This window comes from Typopeltis vanoorti, chromosome 2 (genome assembly GCF_054136105.1).
Source record: "Typopeltis vanoorti isolate ZY-2024b chromosome 2, IOZ_Tvanoo_1.0, whole genome shotgun sequence".
NCBI lineage: Eukaryota > Metazoa > Arthropoda > Arachnida > Uropygi > Thelyphonidae > Typopeltis > Typopeltis vanoorti.
The window spans coordinates 160,214,769-160,234,345 of record NC_143550.1 but is presented as its reverse complement, the minus strand read 5'-3'; the positions used below and the strand labels follow the sequence as shown (position 1 = coordinate 160,234,345).

The 19,577-nt window shown below is 33.9% G+C and overlaps 1 protein-coding gene across 2 annotated transcripts in view; it reads right to left on the bottom strand.

The window, feature by feature from the left end:
* LOC150109577 (uncharacterized) overlaps positions 1 to 16,454 on the bottom strand; it is a 251,826-nt gene extending 235,372 nt beyond the window's left edge. For both annotated transcript variants that reach the window (XM_090413597.1, XM_090413607.1), the window contains exon 1: positions 16,115 to 16,454. The gene's annotated coding sequence lies outside the window, so the exon portion shown is untranslated. The remainder of the gene's footprint in view (positions 1 to 16,114) is intronic.
* Positions 16,455 to 19,577: the final 3,123 nt, after the last annotated feature.

Below are 19,577 nucleotides of genomic sequence, written 5' to 3'. Positions count from 1 at the left end.
ACACCAGAGTGTACAGAGGATTTGAAATTGGAAGTGATCACTATTTAGTCTTGAGCAGGATAAAATTGAATTTCATATTGAAAAGAATAACATGTAAGAAAGTTTTAAAGCGAATAAAAGTTGAGCAGCTCTCAGATGTGAACTGTAGACTAAAATACACAAAGATTATTGAAGAAAAAATGAAAGAGTTTGAGAACAGGAATCAAACCTTTTGGAGATTCAGTGGGAAGCCTTGAAGAAAGCACTGATTGATTCTGCCAGAGAGGTATGTGGTGAGGTTGTCTGCAAAGATAAAAAAAAAAATCAGAACTCATTGGTGGACACAGGAAGTTAAAGAGGCAGTGAAGGAAAAGAAGAAAGCATATCAAAAGTTCTTGGCAAATAAGTCAGCTTTTACTCTTACAGAATACAGAGACAAATGTAAGAAAGCTAAACAGTGTGTAAAACTAGCTAAACAAAAGCCATGGGAGAACTTTGGGAAGAATATAGAAAATAAATATCAAGAAGGTGGCAAAATATTCTGGAGGTTGTTGAAGAAGCTTAGGAATGGAGGAAAGAGTGCTGTAAAAGGAGTTAGAGATGATAACGGTGACATGAAAACGGGAGAAAAAGATATCCTTGAAGTATGGAGTAGTTACTTTGAAAAACTGCTAAAGGAAACGAGCAGTGATGACAGCACAGTGATGAAAAACACTGACCAGGCATGCAGTCAGGAATACATATCCATACTTGAAGTAGAAAAAGCCATCAAAGGCTTGAAATGTGGAAAGGCAGCAGGAGTAAATGATATTCGACCAGAAATGATGAAGTATGGTGGTATAAGAGTCATACACTGGCTGCACTGCATAGTTCAGAAAGCCTGGACAGAGGGACGAATTCTCGATGACTGGAATAGAGCTCTCATAGTACCCATATATAAAAAGGGAAATAAAACTGAATGTGAGAATAACAGAGGTATTTCCCTACTGAGTGTTCCTGGCAAGATCTATGCAAGTATACTTGAGAAACGGTTGAGAAGAATTGTGGAAAAAAAAGCTTGGTGAAGAACAAGCTGGATTCAGGCCAAATAGAGGATGTCAGGATCAGATCTTCACTTTATGACAAATAGTCGAAAAAGCATGGGAATATAACAAAGATCTGTATTTAAGTTTTGTCGATTTGTAAAAGGCATATGACAAGGTGCCAAGAGAGAAGCTATTCAATATGCTGCAGTTATATGGTGTCAATGGGACATTATATCAAGCAATATTTAGTCTTTATTTGAGTTGTAAGTCAGCAGTTAGAATTGAAGGAAGTACAGGAAGATGGTTTAATGTTAAATCTGGTGTGAGACAAGGATGTACATTATCCCCTCTGTTATTCATTATCTATATGGATCACATTATGAAGGAAAGTGGTATTAAACATGATATCAAAATTGGAGATGTTAATGTCAGCTCTTTGCTTTATGCGGATGATGTTATACTTCTAAATAAATCCACTACAAGTCTGCAAGATTCTCTGACTAAACTGAATAGCTGTTGTAATAGATATGGTATGAAGGTCAGCAATAAAAAGACAAAGACAATGAAAATAGGCAGAATCATTGAAAATGTCAACTGTGTTGTGAATGGAGAACCTGTGGACCAAGTAAAACATTTCAGCTACTTAGGCACGATTTTTACTGAAGACTGAAGATGGTAAATTAAATATAGAAATAGATAACAGAATCAGCAAAGCTGGTATGGTGGGAAGTCAATTGAATAAATTCATATGGAATAAGAGAGAAATCAGACGGAACACTTAAATTAGCTGTGTACAAGACAGTGTTCAAACCAGTTTTAACTTATGGATCTGAGAGCTGGGTCAGAAGTAAAACACTTGACCAAAGACTAGAGATCGCAGATATGAGAGTCCTGAGAAAGATTATAGGCGTGAACAGATGGCATCAATGGCAATATCGTATTAAAAACGTGGATATTAGGAAAGAACTTGACATTGTCAGCATCCAGGAATGCGTTAGCAGAGCTAATCTCAGGTGGTATGGTCACCTAAACAGAATGGGCGAAGAAAGATTAACAAAACAAGTGTTCTCAGCCAGGTTGGCAGCAAAACGACCCAGAGGAAGACCAAGATATAGGTGGATTGATACGGTACAAAGTGCCTTAGACGATAGGAATATAAGATCTGATAATGTTGGAGTCTTGACAAGTAACAGACTGATTTGGAGGAAAATTGTAGATAGGAAATTAGTAATGATGTAATTTTTTCATGTGGTACTATCATATCCTGTACACCCCTTGAGGGTACATGACAGGAATTTGATGATGGTGATGAAGGTTTTAGGAATGGCATTCGAAGTTCTCAATATTTCCTCTTCTGCATTCTTTTTAATTGCGCCCATTAATCGATCATTTTCCATTATTTCCAAGTCATTTTTCAAATTGACAAACTTTTGTTTCCATATAGAACTAGATTGAAAATCGATTAGTTGCATTTCTATATCTTCCAAATTCAGCCACTCGAAAATCTCCAAATTGAGTTTATCTGTTGATGTTGTGTCCGGATGCAAAATAAATTTTGATGTCTCTGCAAATTGCCTGAACTGCGTAAATCTTGAAGAAAATTCTTTGATTATCGACTGAATAACAGTAGAAAACTCTTTTGTCAATTTAACTTGATCTATTTTTTCATGGGATTCTAGATCTGCAAAGAATTTTTTTTGTATTTGGAAAATATCGGAAGATATTGGAAATAACGTCACGATTAAAAATTGGTAATTTAGCTTCGAATGCTTTGATTAAATCAAACATAACAATAATTGTCTTGTTAACACCTTGCAGTTTAACATTTAATTCATTTAAATGTAAACACAAATCAGTAAAAAACATTAATTTCGAAAGCCAATCGACGTTCATTAATTGATTGTATTTTTCAATGATTTTCTCATGATGTACCATCGGACGTTGTTGTACATAAGCAAGCCATTCTACACATAATTCACTTCACTTAATAATTCTATAAATTTTTGTTCATTTAAAGCGCGTGCCGATATAAAATTGACCAATTTTGTTACAAGGCTCATAATATCTTCCAGTGGCTTGAAACTAGCCTTTGCGCATAAAACCTGCATATATAATACAATGAAAACCCAGAACGGAATGTCCAATACGTTTTGGTAAATAAATTGACGAAGCCATTTTCCTCTCCAGTCATACTGCGAGCACCATCAGTAGTTACTGATACAATTTCGGAGGAATCTATATCTCTTTCAGCAAGTGCATTTACAACTGCGTTGCAAATATCTATTCCTTTTGTTGTTGATGCTAATGATGTTAAACTTATCAATTCTTCTTTGATGTTATTCCCAACACAATAACGAATAAAAATTGCTAAATGAGCTGATCCATTATGTCAGTACTCTCATCAAGACAAAGAGAAATTAAACCAGAAGATTTTATATCTGTTTTTTGCTGATGAGTTACATTTTTTAGCCATTTCTATGATTCTATCTTTCACCGTGTTTCTAGCCAAAGGCATATCTTTTATTCTTTGAATAATTTTTTCCTTGTTTTCAAAATCTTCAAAGAGAACTGGTGCGCATTTTAAATATTCTTCTTTTATATATTCCCCATCACTGAAAGGTTTCCCTTGTTTAGCAATTACATTTGAGGCAAAAAAACTAGCAGCAGTTAGATTTGAACCACTGCCGATAAATTTCATTAGGGTTGTTGACTGGATGTTTTCCTATTTTTAATTGCCCGAGCAATAAATTCTTTCTGTTCGTCCTTGCTTTTCTCAAGGAGTGATTTATGGTTGGTCTCATAATGCCGTTTTACTGACGACGTTCTACACACAACTGTCCCGGAACATAACACGCATATTGCTTTATTGTCTTTATTAATCATGCCATACTCTTCACTCCACCAGCTTTGGAACTCTCCGCTGCTTGACTGTGATAATTTTCATTTAATTTCGCCAGCCATGTTCAGTAGAACTGTAACAAAATAATTCTCAACTTAAACCAAATACATTTTTATAGTTTCAAAAAGATCAACATTTTATTATTTGCCTAAATTAAATTATCTTTATAATTCCCATTTACAGTAGCAAAAACAAAAGTGCACATACGCAAACAATAATGCACTTGCCGCTGCTTATCTCTGCCTACTGGCGGATGTGCAGTGCGAAATGCACAATGAACGCACGTGTGATTACAAAAGGGAAAAGTCAGAGAATCCTAAGGATCAGTCGTTCTCAATCCTTTTTCCTATAAGACTATATTTTTATTTATTCTTACTGTATTAGAGGGCTCAGTCCCAACATACTTACTCGTAAATATCGTTCCCGTTTTTTTAAAGTTCATACATTAAACTAACATAAGTATTAATATTATATAAATTAAGTGGATATTAAATCCAACATTATTTCAAAGCCGACCACAGTAACTATAGAATTTTCTTGGGAAATTTGACTAGCGAACTTACGGGAATACTCGCCGCCATACTACGAGTTGCTCTAGCGGCTAAGGCAACTCGTAGTATGGAGGTGAGTGTAATCCGGTAAGATCTCTGGTGAAATTTCGCACGAAAAGTCTATAGTTTCTGTAGTCAGCTTTGAAATAACGTTGGATTTAATATTCACTTAATTTATATAATTTTGTATCGCCGATGTGAAGCCTTTTGGCTATTTATTTTAGTAAATAATTATATTATTAATTAATTATGGCATAATCATAAAGAATATTAATACACTTAATGTATACGGTGTAGCATGTTGACAAATATAAAAGTACGCAGTTAAATTGGTTATCGATCACTAATGCTACAATATTGTAGTTTCCCCAGGCCAACATCATTAAATTAACTTCTGGTAGGTTTCATTGACATATCCCATTCGGATCACCAAAAATTTATAATATTATTCAGTATAAAATTGATTATTGTATTATTAAATTGATTTTAATGATGTTGGGTTGAAAAAAAAAACGGTAGTGATAAAAATATTTATGCATTGTAACTCACCATAGAAGTCAGGTGAGCAGGGAAAGCAGCAGAAGGATGTCGACTTGTCGGCGAACGCTTACCGTCGAATATAACTTGCCCTCGCGTATAACTGGCATCCCTGATTTCACTTTACGAAAAAAAGACATTAAAAGGTTTTGCATATATACTTCCCACACAAAAAACAACACGCCCTCCCCAATGTAAGAGAAAAAAAATAGTTTTATTGTATCCCTGAATAAGGTACAGAGTCTTTTGCAGTCTGTGTAATATATTTCTCAACAAATAGTGCAATTAGAGACAGCTGGAATAAAAACGGCGCCTAACTAATGAATCACACGTAGCCTCCTCTCACAGAAACTAAGCTGTATATATAAGCAAAACCATGTGTTGCACTTTTACCTGAAACACAGTATTTAACTAAAACTATTGTCCAATTTTTCAATTACACGAAATAAGTGTTTGTTTGATTGCATTTGAAATTCTCGATGTCATTATGACAGATCACAAAGGCTAACTTCAAATAAAATTCTACCACGAATTGAAACAGTCATATAATGCTTGTGTGAGTTCCCCTTCCAGCTCAAACGCAAACAAGGCAATAAAAATCAACCAAGGGTTGAAACTTTGTGTGAGTTGAGCCCGCCGGTAATGACAAGTTCACGATGAACTTGAATTCTGAATGTCTTAAAACTAAGAAATATATAGTGAATGTTGTTATGACGGTTGCAGATGTTATGGAATTCAGTTGAAGAGAATTAGAATTTCAACTCAAAAATTGTCGGTTCCATTTGTCTTTGGGTCGCGTGAACTTTTGTTAATACCTCACCAATCAAATTCATGCCTTCATAGCTGCTCTCTCCTGTAAAACAAACTTTGACTTGTACGTATTGTAACAATTAAAAAAAAAAAAGGTGGAATAATTTATATATATATATATATATATATATCAGTGACGTCGCATGTCCATTTAGGTTGGGTGTGCTGTCGCGTGGCTTATGCAACCGGCGCTACAAAATTCGTGTCAATTTGACTGTATAATTGCAGTTTTACTGATGTATGCTTTAAGAGTATATAACGCATTAGCGCTCATCTTAATTGGTCCAATGCAATTACCAATTAACATAACATTAAATATGGAAAGCATAAAGGTCAGATGAACAATAGCTATGCTTCACGCGCGCTGTTTATATGAGAAGCACAAAGGGTGAGATTTGTGGAGAAATTGGATTTATCATCGCAAATACTAGAGTGAGACACGGATAATTTGAATTTTGATACGATTTTTAAATACAGCCATAAAATATGCATAGAAATCAGAAAAAGTAATCGCTTAGGAAATAATTATTTTTCCCGAGCCAAAGAAAGACTGAAATAACTGGTTTTACTTATTTATTCACAAGTTCCAACCTCCTTCGATTATAATAATCTATCCGCAAAAACTCAGGCAGAAAACGGGACATTCAGTAGATCGTCAACACAGTTTCCCATTGTAAATATAGGCAAAAAAAGTAATGAATTATTTATAGAAAACTTGTCTATATCGGTGTCCTAAACATGTCAGTTTGCACTTCACGCACGCAAAAACAGATGAAACACAGAAAACAAAAACAGTAACTGATAACAAATGACAATGTTCAGTGGGATTGGTTGACACAATAACCAATCAACAGCCACTGAATTCTATGTGCTATTGTCTCAGCGCACTCCTGCCTCGCCTTCTGGATGGTTTTAAACCACTGGAATATTAAAGCGATGTGATGCAATGTTTATTGTGTTTAATTTTAGGAAGCATGCGAAGCCAGGAAAACAATTAGTGGAATCTTCAACCGGAATAAATGAAAAAAATATAATATCGGTGATATTGCTATTCATTGGGTGTGCACCGCAAACCTAGCACACCTTTAATATACGCGCCTGGTGTGTGTGTGTGTGTGTGTGTGTGTGTGTGTGTGTGTGTGTGTGTGTGTGTGTGTGTGTGTGTGTGTGTGTGTGTGTGTGTGTGTGTGTGTGTGTGTGTGTGTGTGTGTGTGTGTGTGTGTGTGTGTGTGTGTGTGTGTGTGTGTAGGAAATCACCATTGATGATTTCCTATACTTTAAATACAGTACTAAATAACTGTTTTTTTCATCTCGGTAGAAAACTCCATGTTTGGAAACAGACAAACCACCTGGGAACACACAAAACTTAAAAGATAATACACTAATTCATAGGATTAAGCCAACCTCACGTATTTAGCAGGAAATTCTCTGAACATATAATTTTCATTTCGTTATGCAAATTTGTAATAGATGAGACATGGTTACGGTCAAGTGACTATGAATGAAAGGCCAGTATACGAGCGATGCCACTAAGGATGCCCGCATCGAAAAATAAAAAAATAAAAATTCCGAACCTTAAGTACAGTAAGTGATTGACGCCTATCATCGCTTATGACTACCGACGCCTACCAGGACATAGATTTTTCCAAACTGGCTGCCATCTTTGTAATGTAGTTAGAACAAAGAAAAAGCGCAATCATTAGAATTTGTTGAATCATTTGCTGTTTATTTCAAAATGGCAGCTCACATTATAGGAGAGGGGGTCTCATAAAGCGTAATTGTGCTCTTTGAGACTTCCGCTGCATCAAATGCTAGATTTCAAAAAATAATGTAAACGCATCAATGCGTCAAACGGAGAAAACTGCCTCTCCCAATGTTAAAATTTCTTTCGAAAAAAAAAAAAAATCCCACTTTGTATATATTAAAATTATTAGCGAACTCACTAAAGGCCAAGCATTTAGTACATTTAATATATTTAGTGCATTTAATGCTTAAAAATGGGGGAATTGTATACAGCGCCACCTGTGTCGTGATTTATAAAATAGTGTTGAGATGACGCTGAACGTATGTCGATCCAGCGGTGATTTTAAATGCCGTTTTCTAATTTCGATCAGTATGCAAACATTTTTCGATGTAATCCTTGACTTCCTCAGCAGAACAAACACAATGGAGTAACCCGCTTAATCTTTGGTGATACATAAATAGAGGCAAAGCTTTTAACATGATCTCGAAATCAGCAAATAGTCACTTAATCCTGTAACGACTAATCCATTTAGCGAAGTCTCGTTCATCAGGGGGTAACATTCTTCTCACGTGAACATGGTAAAGGCGGAGAATTTGTCATCGGTGAAGTTGCACAATCCTGCCTTCATTTTATTTGTGAACGTACAGAATACAAGAAAACTAGAGAGTAAATGCTGATGCTATTCATGTAGCCATTGATGTTGTTTATTATGCACGACACGCGCCGGACAAAAACACAGGAAGAGAGATAGGGGGAAGGGAGAAAAAGGTGCGATCTAGGCATCTCTGCATAGCACGATGTCATGGACGAGAAGCAGTATGCTGGAACGGCAGGATGTGGCTTTGTCCGGTTTTTATGTTCAGCAATATATTTACAAAGCAATATAAAAGATATTAAAGACACAATTATTGTGTTTTAAAATATTTATATTCACTGTCACGTATTTAGCATCAGTATAAAATCCGACGCAAGAAGCAAATCTTATACAGCATCGAAATCGGAACACTAACAAGAATTCCCAAGAATAAAAGGACCTGGATTGACTCACATAACCATTTAGCAGTAAAAGTAATGCACTGTAGTAATAACAATAGCTTTTTTATGATACAGGAATTGAATCTCGTTAAAAAAAATACAATAATATATATAGCGCCTCTGTAGCGCAAATTGGAAGAATGATTGTACGTTGAGTCCTTCGATTGGAAAAGACCTAAGTTCATTTCTCGTAGTGACGGGAGGAATCTTTATATGGACTTTTTTCAATGGAAAGTGAGTTAGCCGATCTTATACGGAGTTAGCAGCATTTTTTCTCCCGGAAACTCGGGTTTTTCATCCCGCATACAGACAAATTGGCATTCAGAACGCACGCAATTTACAGAAAAAATACTAGTTGTGGTGGTGGGCGGTAGATGGCGTTGATGTAGATGATTGGTAGTAGAGGTTCGGTGTAGTGATGGAGACGGGGAGTTGTAGAGTGAGTGCCCTCCCGCGATGAGTCTTCGGACTCCTTGGAGATATCAATAATAATAATAATAAAAAAAGATTTGTCTAAGTCAGTGGTTCCCAACCTTTTCCCCACTTGTGTACCCCTTTTAAACCCATTTCTATAAATTGTAGCCCTTGTATTTAAAATAACTGTTTTTATATACTGACACTTTTGTTCAGTGCCTATCTTAATGTAAAATAATGGAAATGAGGTTTTTCCGCCATTACTGATTATTTTTCGTGTACCCCCGAAAGGCTCAGCACGTACCCACGGGGGTACTCATACCACAGGTTGGGAACCGATGGTCTAAGTAAATAAAACAACCATTTTCCATAAAAATAATTACGAAACTACAAAGACTAAAACTAAATGAATGCTCTATAAATCACAAGTTCTCCTTGAATTTAGGGTAACTGCAAGTATAATGCTTTTCAAAAAAAAAAAAAAATTGCATTTTTTAAATGAGTCCGCGCTCATGAAAGGCTAATAATAGCCTATAGTACTTTAGTATTAGTGGACCAAGGAATAGACAATTCGGAAAAACTGGAGTTACTAAGCTTTTGGACTCTCGAGCCGATTTCAAGATACTCTCTTTGGTGCCTTGTAGTGAACACTGGCGGCATGGAGGACTTCTCGTATCCCCAGGTCTGGAGTTGGATAACACAGGACCTGTTCTGGTCCTACATGTAGTACTATTTTTAGTTCGAAATTAGAAAAATAAAAAATCTCCAATAAGCAGGGTATTGATCTCACACTCCAGCAATGAAATTTATCTACCATCTACAGACCAAACATCCATGATTAGATGGTGATACAATATTTTCTACTTGTATATGAGAAATATATGACTTCTGCATCAATTCAATTCACTGAAAAGCAACAAGTCTCTCCGAAAGGAAGAGTTCTTTGCATTATAAGATCTCAAGGCAACTGATGTGATATCCACGACCTCTATATACAAGTAGACTCGTTGATGACAGTTCACGGGTAAACTATGTTTGCCTATGCTTGGGTAAAGGATTAAAACAAGAGTAGAATTTCATGTGAAGTATATAATCCAGGATTCGAAACCGTACGCGAACACTCGTTAAACACACTTTAAGCCTAATCTCGAGTAAACCCTTTATTAGTTTAAGACTGCATCCAGTAAGATGCGATCCGAAGAAATGGTAAGGTATAGTAAATGTCTCTGGGTATCTTTAATTCAAAAATTTTAATTAAAAATAATTTAAACCGTACAGTTTTCTTAGTCAAATGAAAGAAGTGTAAATTTATAGACAGACAAACAAACCGACTTTTCGTTCCTTAATAATACTGAATACTTACGCTATCTCATAATAATCCAAAACTTGCTTCATATCTTTATCCATATTCGAAAAAGAGAAAATAAAAAAGATATCAGCCAGCTGTGTGATTTGTTATCGCTCTTTCTATTCATTCCCTAATCGACCGCATTGCTTCCTTTAATCGAAGAGGCAATGACAGCTTGACACACAATCATTCCACCGAATAATATCTTTTATTCGATACCCGTAAATGGATAGAATTTCCCCATCAATGTGAGCAATTCGCCTTTGGCCAAAAAACCGATACAAGACGGCGCCAAGCAGTTAGGGTAATTCACATCGAGCGTAATTTAAAAGCAAAGAGATTATCTCTCCTATCTAGTGAGAGATTACAAAAGAAGTAATGTGCACATTTTCGATTTGTATTTATTTCTTTCTCTTTTCCTTCCAATTGAGTAACCTAAAAGTATGCAATAGTCATTATATGTTTCATTTAAAATAAGATCGAGATTCCCCTACTGTTTCAATTCCCTAGCTACCACTTAATTTTAATTTATGCAGATAAAATGCATGCTGGATAAAAGATAAATTATAGAAAATCCACTACTATAATTTAAAAGTACTTTTTTTTACGAAAGCAAAGCTGCACCTTATAGGTAAAAAAAATAGCAAAAAAGTAAGGACGTAATAATCTCGATTTAGTGTACTGGATATTGGTTTGTTAAAAAACTTGCTGGCTTCTGCAGATCTAAATCGATATTACATTCTGTGATAGGTGTGAGTTACTAAGAAATACGAAATAAATGCACGGAATACGGCTCTGAAAATGAAATAACTTTGTTGTACGTGACACGATAAATAAACGCATGCGCTGAATGCATATTACACGCCTAGTTCCGTTTCCGTGATATTCGTATTTATAGTATTGATGTCAATAAAAATGATACGTCGCCATGTTGACAGAGATAAATTACATACAGGGGAATACGTATCTTCTTCAATGTATTTTTGTCTGCTACAAATATATTTTATATGCAAAATCACGTGTCACGATCAGACTGCTTTATTTACGATAAAAAAAAAAAAAAACACGTCGAAATAAACCAAAAATATGAGTACTAAAGAAGTCCATTCAGGCATTTCGAAGCGATCAAGTAAGCTAGAATATTATTTTCATGGAGTTCAGCGTTTTCATGAAACTAAACGCTCAATATTTATCTAAAAATTCTTCAAAGGTACATTTTGAAAATAAGATAAAATTTGAAAATAAATCATTCCTGTTCCCCCCAAAAAATAAAATAAAATAAAAGGAATAGAAACTAACAATACAACAAATCGTATTATGAAATTAAAAAAAAAAAAGTGCAAAACTAAGATCCAGTTAAAAGCCCATGAAACTGTTAATAATATCAATTTAACCACGAGTAAAATGTTCACGAAATTTCGTCAGTACACACATTTTTGAATCACACGGTTTTCCTTTCTTTCAGTTATTGAAAAATTATTGCTGTTAACTCAAAATTCCTCATATTAAAGAAATTTTTTAAATTATTTTTTTCTATATTTATTTTTTGTTATCGTTGGTCAGTTATATTGCTGTATATTGTGTTGTTACTTTCATACCATTGTATCTTTGACAAATAAGAATTTAATACCCCCTTCTTGTTTTTTATGGGCATCATTCCATAAAACGCCAGACGCATGCACTCTTTGTTAAAATCGCTTAGGGTCATTGAACTCCTGAATCCGATTAAGCTTTAAGTCTACTTCATTGTTTCTCTAATTCACTCACGATGTTCATTCTCCTCAATCTTTTTTTTTTTTCCAACTCTACTAAGTTTAGATCTAACTCTTAGTAACATTAAAAGCGAAAACAGAACAAAACAATGCTGAGGCGTTAAGATAAACTGAGTATTTTTTTTCGTCTGAATATAGGTTATTCAAATTGCATACGCAGTTAAAAGTGTAAAAAAAAATATTAATGCTAGCTAAAAAGAGAGGGAGTGGGGATTCAGCATGTTGAATCAACATGTAAGCAGTGACACTTTCTTCATCTTAATATACAAATAGTCCGTGAAAGTTGATAATATCAACGGCTTCTATTTTACTGTTTACAGTTTAGTATGAAATTAAGAATAATAAACTCCCTGCTGTGTTGTTCCTGGCATCGAAACTTTCCTTTTCTTTCCCTTTCCTTTCGTGTCAAAAGGATTTTGTTTTGCCAGATTGAAACTGATAAAGTGAACAAGTTAGGAAATGTAATGCACGTACAAACGCAACATTGCAGGCGTGTTATCTTGATATTAAGTCACATATCAAGATAACACGCCTTTTTATTATTAAATAATAAAAGAAAAGGCAAGAAGATTAGTACAAGATTACGTTCACAGACCGCCATTATTATTCCGAGAGGAAATATTAAAATTGCCAGTAGCCAAATTCCACTGCGAAGGTCACTTTTTTTTTTCTTTTTTGAGCAGGCATATGGCGAAATTTAAAAAAAAAAAAAAAAAAAAAAAAAAACATAACAGGCGAGGGATGAGAAGTTGGTTTACGGTTACGATCCCGAAACAAAGCAACATTCTCCCCACACGAACGAAAAAGTTATGCAAAGTACGTAGCAAAACGAAGTCAGTGTTAGCAGCTTCTATTTTATTTATTTTTATTGTGAAGGTGTGGCTGAGACTGACTGGAATTATAAAACAGACAACTGAGGTCATAAGGACAATATGTTATGTCTGTTCTCTAAAAGAGAACAGACATAATACACCGTTTGTTCTCCCCACCTTCCATATAACGAAAAAGTCCAATTCCATCCACGGGTAGTTTATAGACCTTCAGGTCACTCCTTTTACTTTTTCTGTAGTCCACATATTTTCAATCTGTTATATATATATTTTCAATATATATATTCTTTATTCACAAATAATTTCACTGAGGTTTTGAGACATACGTGAAGCAATTCAGAAGAACATTCATAATTGAAATCTGCTCAAGTCTTCCACTTTTTTTTTTACTCTTTGGTCGAAAACCTATACGCACAGCCGCCTCCATATTCGCCATTTTGACTCGATATGAGTAACTCCCCCCCCCCCGCGGATGCTCAAACATTTTTTTAAAAAACCACGTATTTGGGAACGTCTAAGCCGTTAAAAAGAAATGCCACGAAGACACTTTCAAACATCTGAAAACTCTTGCAAAATACGAACATGACTCGTATACAAGCCTATTGACGCCAGTAATAACACGTATCTAACATTGCACACAAGCGAAAATTACATTAAGTTATATTATTATTATTATTATTACAAGCGGAAATTACATTGAAATTATATGATGAGTCCTTTTCCTATTGTCTTCGTTTCACATGGCTACAGAAGCGCTTTATTTTTCACAATTGAAAGTAATATTTTTGACTTGTACAAAATTATTAAATGTTAATCTGCTTGTCATTTAACCATCACGCTCAGTGTGCACACGCACGATTTTGTGTACGGCAATGCTGATGTTACTATGTGGACAATCAGACATTATAATGATGAATATATTTGAGAAAGTATTAAATGCGAGGTTTCATTTTATTATTCTTGGTGATCCGAACAATCATGTCAAAATGAGACGGAAAAGTTAATTACGTCTTAAATTTCTGAGACGAGTTCTTTGGTTTCGCTGTGGACAGAGTTGATCCACGTTCGCCCCAAAGGTAATTTAGAATGTGTAATTAAAAGTGATCGATATCGCTCCCTAGTGTAGTATGTTGACGAGACCAGCGAACGTTGGCAGTATTCTATCCCACACATGCAGAATAGACCTAAATGTATTTGCCGCTCCAAAAAATGGAAAAAAAAAGTCGAGTATTCTGTTAGCGAGAAGTTGCCAGAATCTAATTGTAAAGCAACTTAGAGTAAAACGAAGAAAAGAATAAAACAAATACTTCTACTATAGAGAGAGATGGTTGCAATTTTAGACACTCAGGAAAAAAAGAACCTGAACATTTTTAAAGACGTCTGGTCATCTCACATATGACTTTATATAAGCTAAGCTACAGCCATGAGATAAGTGTAGATCAGTGCTTTTTAAGCTTCAGAGAACCCACCAATTAATATGAATTGGTGATAGCAAAAAAGTTTATAGAATGTGAATTATGGTCCCATTTTCTAATAAAATAAAATATTGATTTATTTGCTTCAGAGGAATATATGTTAAGACTACATATATTTCGTTTTTATATTTAAATAAAATATAAAAAAATATTTCTATTCGAATAGGGAGAAATGACAAGATGAAACTGCAATAAGAAGAAATTCATTGCTGTGTTTTTAAAGATATTTAACAAAATGATATGTTTTAAAAAATATAAAACCTAAAATACTAATTTATAATATAAACAGCTTATTAATTTCATAATAAGATTTATGTAATGTCCTAAGTGCAACACAACGAATTTGTAATTAGCTCCAATAAAATTTTTTAACACCATTTCATTAGAAGATATATAAAGAATTATATTCATGATTTCTTATTACTTGGTACCTACAAGGAACCTCCCGATTTATGCTGTCGGTTATTTTAAACCGATCAAGACATAATTGCTACACCAAGCATAGCCTATTTCATGTATACTAAACAACAGTAATAAAATATTTTTATTTGATTTTTTTTCACGTGATTTATTTCCGGAGAGTGTTCAAGGCAGACTAATAAAACATTATTCTTTTTTCTGGCCTTAATATCTATATACCTGCTTTCTTCAAAGCAAAAATAACAAATAATACAATAACAGTTAACAAAAATTAAAACATTAGTCATACATAATGCAGTTCGATGTCATATACAAAATTCATTTATGCTAAACAACCATTTTATTACTGATACTTGGATAATATAAGTAAATAAAGTGGCACTATAAATGTCAAATAATTACATTTATAATATAATATTAAGAAAGTTGTCAATTTAATATATATATTAACCGGATTTTATCTGAATTATTTGGCAACTTATTCACATTTTATTAACCGAAGATGTTAACATTTACCGATAATAAATTTGGCAGACGAACACAGCTATTACATATCACTGGTATGTAGGTTATAGCAGCGAGGCTATTAATGTCTTTTAACTCGAGTGTAAATCAATAAATTAAACTAAACTGTGTATAATAAATTAGTCAATTTATAAATTGATTAATAAGCCAATTAATCAATTTATAAATATTTTATACAGTTAGACATTATATTTTATGCAAGGCCGGTTGGTCAATACGAAATTTCGGTAAAATTGAAGGAGAAAAAAATCTAATATTATAGCAAAATAAACTTGGGATATTTTTTAAAATAAAATTTTCACAAGTCTCTTCTGTGAAATAACAAAGCAGTTGACATATTCACATATAGAATTTCTTCTGAATTTTACAGAAAAAATAAAACTTAAATAATTTAAAATATATTTATTAACAGGCTTCGATAAACACGCTAACGATTTATGAAATTTGACAGCCGCAACTGGAGGCTAGAAAAATTCGGATAAAACACTACATGAGTATACCATTTGTCTCTTGTAGAAAGACTCGGGAGTGTACAGGTGACAGATAATTTTGATATGTTATCACTTATTATTGCAGCAATGCGTACTAGAATTACCACCTACGCATGCCGGGAAAAAAGATGCATGCCGATGCGGTTTGTGAAAATGTCAACCGCTGAATACACACGAAGCGCTTCCGCAATCGCTTCCTTCAGTTCCTCGTTCTTCGCCTTCATACGTTCAACAGCATTAAAATATTAGATAGTCTTACCTGCATCTCTTGACCGAAATGCACTAAATCCTTCCGTCGACCTCAATCATCCATAACGTTCGACACATCATCTTCCCTGCGAATCAATCGTTATTCTGAGAAATGTCGGTACTCCCCGTTTCCACGCGATGCTAACTTAACTATGAAGCACTGCTAGAAGTGTACGTACTAGTTATCCAGAGTGAAGCGGAAAAATACCTTCGTAGCGAACAGGAAGGAAGTAATCAATCAAGCAATGTAAAAGCAAACTGATAAGCAAATTTAGGCAAAGGCAAAAGCTGAAACATTGTTAACAGCAGAAAAGCCAAAGAGCTACCAGCATCAGCCAAATGAACACATGCCTTGCACTATCGACCACCCGCAAGCAGCAGCTCTGACGTCACAGAAGAAAGATTGCACCTGTCTGTACAATTTCTGCCGCTAGAGGGCAGGAGAGGCTGCCCACATTACATTCTCGTGACAGAAAGCGAAAACAAAAGCATTACGAAATAAATGAATATTTGAAATTTAAACTGTATTTGCGTAATAACTAATTATTGCTTCATATGACAACGACCTTTTAGCATTTCGAAAATTTAAGGAGGAGTAAAACATTATAAGTAACTGTTATAAATAGAATTGCAGTTTTTAAACACAACAAATTAATATTTATTAATTATCGTTTGATTATGATCGCAAAATATTGCATGCTGGGTAACATACTTTTATTGTTATTATCATTCAGGTAGTTGTAATTTGCGAATTTGAAGAACGACGTCCGGAAAAGTATATGTTTTCTTTGCAGGGGAAATATAATATATTAAGCAACATAAAGTAGCAATTATACTAAAAAATTAGTGTAGAAAAACAATTTCACGATATCCGGAAAATAAAGACTTTTGGGAATGGCAGTTCCAGAACGATGAACTAATAAATAGCGCACATTTCAAAAACTAAAATAAGCATAATTTCAGCTGTTTTTTCTTTTTCTTTTGAAGGGAGAGGGGGAAATGAACTCAACTGTTTTTCCTGTAAAAACAAAACATTATGACAAAAGCATATCGTAAAATTTTAAACGTTTAATGTTAATTATAATTACTATCGACAGGACACTTTTTTTTAATGCAAGCATGTAAACACACTAAAAGTACATGGAAATTAACCATTAAATGGTTTTATATTTAATATATAATAATAATAATAATAATAATAATAATAATAATAATAATAATAATAATAATAATAATAAATGGCAATACAAACTATTCTTAAAAATGTTGTGCTTCAATGCATTTTCCTTTATCTTCAGTAAGTGGGACAAGATTTCGCCCCCCTTTAATCCTTTTTAAATACCAAAAATGTAGTTTTTTATTTTAAGAAATTTTTATTTCGAAGAATGGCTCTTAAAATATAAATTACATTTTTTTTTTCATCTTAATATGAAACTATTTGGAAGAATAATAAAATATCTTTCTCATCAAAGGATTCAAGAAACCTTGTTGGTGAATGTAATATGGTGAACGAAAGATTTGCGAGTTTTGAATAATCTTTTTTTAATAATAGTAGCATTAGTGGCGGTAGATGGCGATGTGTGTAGCTGATGGATTGCGGTGTAGTGTGTAGATAGTAATGTTGTGTAGATAGAAGTAAAGAGGGGAGTGTCCTGCTGCGATGAGTCCTTTGACTCCTTGGATATGTTACGTAATAATAATCACTGCATTCCTTAAATTTGAACTTATAATCAAAAAATATTCAAATTAGTAGTAAAGAGAAAATAATCCATTTTCAAATGTCAAATAATTTATTATTGTTGATATAAATACTGGTATTTTTTTTTATTTTATAATTCCCTAAATTTCTTACTATCGTTGTTATTGGTGTACTATCCTTGTCCCCAACTAACCTGTTGTTAGTTGGGGACAAGTCATTTCACTACAAATTCCAATTTTTGGCACAAAAAACCGTCCTGATAATTCCAATATTCTTCTTAGGTAATGATGGCGGTCGCTTGTAGTGATGTTGATTCGCTAATTTGGTGCGATATGTCGATATATAAATCACGTGACGGGTGATTTACATTTGAAATATGTTCCCACAACAGGACTTGCTTTATGTGTTGCAAAGAAGAAAATTTCCATTTAGAAGGTCACCTGTAGAAATTACAGGATTTCGCACCAGTGGGTCCATGACAGTCTAGTCTTATTTCGGATATGGTGCTCGAAGACAAAGGATCTTAGTTTCTGATTCATTCTTCATTCTTTCCATTTCACTACTGAGATAATGAAAAGCGTTACGATTACAATGATAAAGAAAATTATTGTGATTATTATTTTATATCGATGTAGGATACTCCAAAATAAATACAAAAATATTACATGGACAGCTCCATAAATGAAGGTAAAATCTAATAACTCGATTCCCAAATCTTTAAAATGAGACAGCGTCAATTCTTAAAATATTTTTGTCTGCCGGTGAACTTAAAAAAAAAAAAAAAAAAATCGTTAGTAGTTCATGTGTAGAATTTCATCGTTGGCGACCATACTATGCCAGACTACACTAAATCCGCTTCTACGCTATACAAACTCCGTCTGTATTACGTAATCTACTACAATAGAACGTACTTTTTGCGCGCGTGCTTGTTCTGGAGAGCAAAACCATCAGAATATCACATGCAATTAACATACTGTACGTTGTACATTGACCTCGTAGCCTTAAATGTTTTCTAATTCCAAAACAAAACCATCACCTAAGAAATAAGAAAGAAGAAATTCTGACTTTTCAACTAAAAGACAAACTTCGAAAACACTACGCACATATTTTGAAATTTAAAAAAAAAAAATGAACAAATCGCATGCACCGTTTTTCTTCCCGAAAACGATTTTAAAAAGACGTTTATGGTTGGAACATTTTTAAATCTGCAGGCAGGTTTCATCTGCAAACTTGTGCGGGCATTAACGAATGTGCTGACAACATGGCATAAGCTGCAACCATCTTGTGTTCCTAATCTTAACTGGTATTATTGCGTGAATTCTTCGATCTATTTTTCCAAGTTGTGGGATTAAAAATCGAGTTTCCGGGGGAAAAAAACCTGTCTGCACCAGATTTTATGGAAAATTAGATTCAAAAATTAAACCTAAAAAGAGTAACATATTTATCTCTTTTGCCTATGATCTCAGTCTCTCCCCAAAAAGCGAAAAAGAAAAACCAGTACTGAATGAACACCTTAATGAAATATTTCTTAATAAGAATTAGAAATTGATCCCATTACGGTATATTACAGATACGCACTTCGACGTACTTTTTAAGGATGCTACAGATTAGTTCTGGTTTGATCTAAATAAAATTTACTTTAAAATATATATGACATGTGAACTGGTTTTTTTGAAGCTTCTGATCATTTAGAGTCTGATTTCATTTCCATGTACACAAGATGAACTCATTTCATCTTACATTTTCCATTCAGATTCAGTGGTACACTCCATCC